Source organism: Salvia hispanica, chromosome 6 (genome assembly GCF_029641045.1).
Source record: "Salvia hispanica isolate PSC_SH4W2 chromosome 6, Shi_PSC_v1, whole genome shotgun sequence".
Classification (NCBI taxonomy): Eukaryota; Viridiplantae; Streptophyta; class Magnoliopsida; order Lamiales; family Lamiaceae; genus Salvia; species Salvia hispanica.
Window position 1 is genome coordinate 17,992,814 of NC_142697.1, and position 6,320 is coordinate 17,999,133.

Below are 6,320 nucleotides of genomic sequence, written 5' to 3' on the forward strand. Positions count from 1 at the left end.
ATATGGGATCGTGGCATGCGAATTTTTCGGAACAGGGGATTTTTGAGTTTTTGTCTATTTTCTTTCTTTTTTTCTTATTATTTCTCTCATGATATTTATAAATTGACCGAATTGCCCTCTATCATTTTCACTAAAATTTTAACACTGTTTTTTATTACAATCCTGTTTTCACCCAAAACACCGCCGCCTCCAAATGATTACCCATGGGAACCTGAAGTTCGAGAACCTCATGCTCGATGAGAACATGAGCCCTAAGAAGACTGATTTCAGGTTCGAGGATCTCCGGACATCAGACGACACGTTGTGACGATGAGGCACGGCGGCTGGCGAGGGAGTTCGAGCAGCGACGATGCTGTGTCCTGGCGAATTTGAGAGGGCTGACGGCGCTGAGCACCGAGAGGATGACACTGGTTGTCAGCGAGGCGCGACGACGTCGCCTGAAGCGAGCGATGGAAATGTTTGGCTGTGCAACAAGAGAGAGAAGAGATAGTCAACGGATTTTAGCTCTCTAAATTTTAGGATGGATGGGGGTTGCAATGACAGAAGATGGAGGTGTCCAGTTGCTTTTGAAATTAGGATGCCGAGGGAGATAGACGATGAGTCTCCGGAGACGGTGGCGGTGGACGGTCTCGTAACCAGAAGAGGCGGCGCCCTGGTGATGCGAGGACGCGTGGTTGCATCGAGCGACAGTGGCTAAGACATGCGACTGCAACAGCGTGACTGGAGGCTCCGGCTGGTCCGTGGGCAGGGGATAGAGGTGCGCAGCAGCCGCTTCGATGACGACGTGAACAAAGAAGAAAGAGAAAGACTGAAACTTGGAGGCTGCGCGTGAGGGTAGACAATTGCTAAACTTTGGAGCTAACGTTTTTTGTGATTTGGGTGAAAATAATTGGAATAAAAAATTGCAGTGAATAAATTAGGGGCAATTTAGCCAATTTATAAATATCATAAGAGAAATAATAAGAAAAAAGACAAGAAAATAGATAAAAATTCAAAAATCCCTTATTCCGAAAAATTCGCATGCCACGATCCCATATTTTGAAAGGCGTGCGAAATTAATCCTAAATTTCGAAAGGTCTACGTATTGAGCCCCTTTTTCCGAAATCTCTCAATAATAAATGAAAAAAACGAAAATATGTAATCATTCAAAATATTCGACTTTGAGACCATCTTCACGACATCGGTCTCTGGTTTCTAAGCTCCTTCCTCTTCAACGATCCATCTGACAAGCACCATTATGATGCTGTGCATATGATGCATCAGTTATCTTGTATGGGCACAACTTATATCGTTATGTGAATTTCAAATCTCGATGCACCTAACATACATATCACAATACCGCAACATTTCTATATTATTTGAAGCTGAGATATACACAGTAATCATATTTTAAAATTGAAAATTGGGTATCAATGTCATTGTTTATCATCAGTTGTCTGAAATTACATCTTAAAGCATCGGAAAACTCTCTCCCCAAATCAATTTATAATTTAGATGAGAGAGATATGCCTGATGCGTGAATCTAACTATATACGCAGTGAAAAAAATTAGTACAGATGAGTTTATTTAGCTAAGGTTAAAACAAATCATCTATATTTCTGAAAAAAAAGGGCATACCCATCTACATCTGAAAGCTCTTTGGTTAGTTGAAAGGACGTCAAGATTACATGAATTTATTTATTGTCTATACTCTATAAAGTTGGGGATGATCTAAACTATGATAATCAATCGACAATCGATGTCCCCGTGAAATTTTTGCATAAAGCCCAAAACCTTATCTCTATGGCGGAGGAAGAGAAGGAAATGGGGAATTGGGCTTAGTGGTATTTGTTTCTAATATTTAAATTGCTTAGAATTGAAGTGGATCGAGAATTGGGACAACTGTTGGGTTGGGTTTATTTCGTGCATTTGTATGGATTTGTGAGTTTATTCAAGGGATAGTGCTACAATAGCAATGCAAGATAGGAATTTAGTGTACAACAAAGTGCCAATTTCACTTTGCGACATTTCTGAGAGTAACATTTTGTCAAGAATGGGACAAAAATATGGTGGGTAGTTTTACCAAACTATGAGGCCAGAATCAAGCAAATATAAATATAAATTAGTTTAGAGGTGAAGGAATGTAACATTATGTGATGTGTTAACTAATCAATTGATTTTCCAATTTCATTAATACTATTTTTTGTCATTTAGTTTGCAATATTCTTTAACCAATAAATTTATAGTAGTTATATTTGATTAGCTATATAATAATTAATGTATACTGAGTACAATTATTAGAAGTGTCAGTTTTTAGTATACTAATGTTACTTGATCATAGCATAACATGAATTTTTTTTATTTTTTTAAATGATTAAAGTACTGAATATGATTGCACAGGGACAGAAGATCTGAACCTGGTAATTATTTGCGTAGTTTGATGCTAAATATTAGCCCAATGTACGCAATGAATTGAAGTTTGCAATAAATACTCAAAAAGAGTCATCAATCTAAATGATTTGTTGCAACGTTTACGTAACAGTTATTGCATGATTTGGAAAGCTCCAAGTTTTGTGCTTCAAGCCTTGTCATGACCTTCATTTTTAAAGCTCAGTTCCAACTATTCATTTATGAGACAAACAGCCTCTTGTAATTATTTTCTGCTGCAATCATGCTAAAAAATAATGCTGCAATATAACCTTACAAACTCACAAAACCCATATATTTGAATTTTTAAGTAACAAATTACACCATGTTCTTGTGTATTAACAGAACATGGAATACCCTTGGTAATTACTATAAAAAAAATTAGAACATGGACTAAAATACTGTTTGCAAGGATAATAATTAATTATATTCTGCAATATACTGTAACTGGATTTTTTTTGGATAATCGCATAATTAAAGTAGTACTTACCTTTTGATAATACCAATTACTCGAATACAGTTGCAAATCCAAATGGCTCCTGGAGATTGTTATTCATGGATTATGAGTGCAATTTACATAGTTCCATTTATACCATGTTGATGTGATTCATATCGATGTCTCTTAACCTACTGGCATTTACTAGATTAATTAGGCCCCACGCCAAGGTATAATTCATATTTGTCTTGCTACTTATTTAATTTTCAATTTTCATTTGGGATACAATAAATTGATATTCTTGCCACCCTTTACGAATTGGAGGAATACCAATTATACCATTAATTGTACAATTAATACTCGTGGTTTTTTGAATAATGATTGTAATTTTTTTTTTGTAAAACCTTGAGTTATGACTTATGAACATTTAAATTTGTTTAATATCCTCCCATTTTTGGTATAGAAAAAAAACTTCATTAGTTGTATTAATTTATTGCAAAAGTATCACACATTGTATTTTTTTTTTCGGTTACCAAATTCGGTTAACGTTTGGAAATGGCCAATATAAGCCATTGATTAAAGCACAAATAACTTACCTAAGGTATTTTTCAAACAAATAATATACCTAATTGAGCATTACTCCATTCAATAGACGTAATACAACGTGCATTATTATTTGTTGACAAACTCCTGATAACTTAAGTTAAAAAGATCAAATCAATCATTTGTTGCAAAATTGGCAATATAAATAAGGCTAGATCGAGGCTCGATACCAAGTCTTTTTAAAAAAAAAAATCCCATTTTTAAATTTTATTCACTGGCTTGATTAGACAGAGTATGGGGCCCTAATTTAACCATGCTAATTTCATAAATCATTACCTTACTTGAATTAGTTAATAACATAAACTTTTGCAGTACATTAAGAAATAGACACAACAATAAGATTGATATAATGAAATTTTAAGGGTGGAAAATAAAAATATGTGAGAAATACCCACACTATAATACAAGTATCCATTTTAATAAAGGTAGAAAAATATCATAGGACATGCCACAAATTCATTTTGGTCAACAGACGGACAACTGCTTCTGAATTCCCAACCGAACTTTTACTCACTTTAAATGTACTTAGTTTTGTTAACCAAACCTTATATTATGCATGGTTACCTTGCTAATATGGATATATATAATTAAAAGCGAATACACTTGCAAAAACTTGACTAGCCAATACACTTGGAAAAACTTTTAGTCAAGTTTGTTAGTTTTTGGTCTCAAATATTATATTTTGCTCTATATTTACCGATTTTGTCTAAAATAGTCAACTGCATTTAAAAGTCTAAACTAGTCCGTACAGTTGCACAAAAAACCTATTTGGTCTTACATATTTTTAGTGTGATAACTTTTGGTCCTAGGTAATACATTTTGGTCCATATTTTAACTCATCAATCAAGTCAAAAACCCATTTGACCATTAAATATTAACGGAGCCGTTAAATATGAACCAAAATATAGTATTTTAGGCCAAAAGCTAACAAACTTAACGTGTACGTATGGTAAAAAAAATTTTGAACAAATATATGTGACAAATTTGAACTTTAATCTTTTAAAAATCCTAATTATCAATATTCATTAGAGTAGTACCAGAACCCATAAGGTTTCACCAATTACCGCTCACCACGACCAACTCAACACATAGAACACCTCACAAGTACCAGAAATTCTCACAGGAACCACAAGAACACAAGATACTCTCAAATCTTATAGATTCACCGAATAAATCTCCTCCGACTTAGCAAATCAATCAGCAAGGATCGATTTAGTGTTGGACTTCGCAAAGCAACCAAATGAGTTGTTTCTACTGGAGATTACACCGATCAATACTCACTAAACATATGAGAAGAATGATCGGAGAAGATGATCGAAGAAGTTAGAGAGAAAAGTTAAGATTTTAGAGAGTGGGAGAGTGACTGAGAGAGCCAAGGAGTCGAATAGAGTATGTACAGAAGAAACACAAATCAAATTGGACGGCTCAAGCTCACGATATGTGGAGTGACAGATGGCAGCCATCGAGACAACCCAAGTAAGTAATGGGTCAAGAGCAATTGGGCCGAGGTCTTAAAAGAATAAGATGAGGCCATTTCAAAGATAGGTCCAATTACTCTTACAATTCTTACTCATGTTTTATTATAAAATTTATACTCCATTCGTTCCAATAAATATGAAACGTTTGCTTTTCGACACATGATTTTATAGCATTGTTTTGTAAGTAAATAAAGAGAGAGAAAAGTAAGAGATAGGAAAAAGTAGAGATGATGTTGTTTCTATTTTAGGAAATGTTTCATATTTAATTGAACATCCCAACAAGGAAAACATTTCATATTTAATGGGCAAAGAGAGTATACAAATGTATGATCCACATTCCACTAATTTTTTAACCTATGTTCTACTCCATCCGTCGATGAAAAAATGTCTCATTTTGCTATTTTGGAATGTCCATGATTTAAAGTTCCATTTGCTTTTCTCCATTTTAGGTAGGTAGACCCACCATTCAACTTACTTATTACACTTATATTCTACTCCACTATAAAACCAATATACAAAGTGAGGCTCATAATCTACTAACTCATTTCAACATTTTCCTCACAAAGTCAAGCAATTTCTTAAAACTCTTGTTGAGTCAAAATGGTATTATAAATGATGACAAAATTTTAGGAAGTGATGAAGTATTAGATTATAAATGCTAGTAATGTCACACGACTACAATCTCGCAACTGGTTGAAAATAATAATCTTAGAATAAATGATTCATTGTTCTTGGTACTCTCTCAATAAGTGTCCCACTTTGACCCAACATGAGCTTTAAAAGAAATATAATAAAAATTGGATTGAAAAAGCTAGTAGATTATGTTGGTCCTGCTTTTATATATGAATAGTTTTAATGAGTTACTGAAATATAAAGTGCATAACCAAAAATAGCAAAAAGGAAACGAGACAAATAATATGAGATATATCAAAATAGAAAACTAGAGACATACTGATGGACGGAGTGAGTATAATTTCCATTTATCATTACTCGAACTATCAATTAAGTAAGGGGGTGTTCAGTTGCCAAAATTAAATCTCATGATTAAATATGTATCAGGTTTGGTTCATAAGATTGAATCCTACAACTTAATCCTAGATAGATAATTAGTCATAGCCTCATCCTTCAACTAAAATAATTCTACAACTTAATCATAGATGAATTCTCATAATTTTTAGTCATGACAACGGAACGACACATAATTAGATCTTAATTTTAATCTGCCGTATATCATTAATCTGGTCATGTTCTTTGCGTTGAGCATTTAGTAAGTGAAAACGCGTGTGTAATCAAGTACACAACAGCGCACCATAATTTATTCTACGCTTACTTACCCCAAACAGGCATCGTAAATTCCTGGTATCTTTCACTCAATAAATACAGAATCGATCTATATA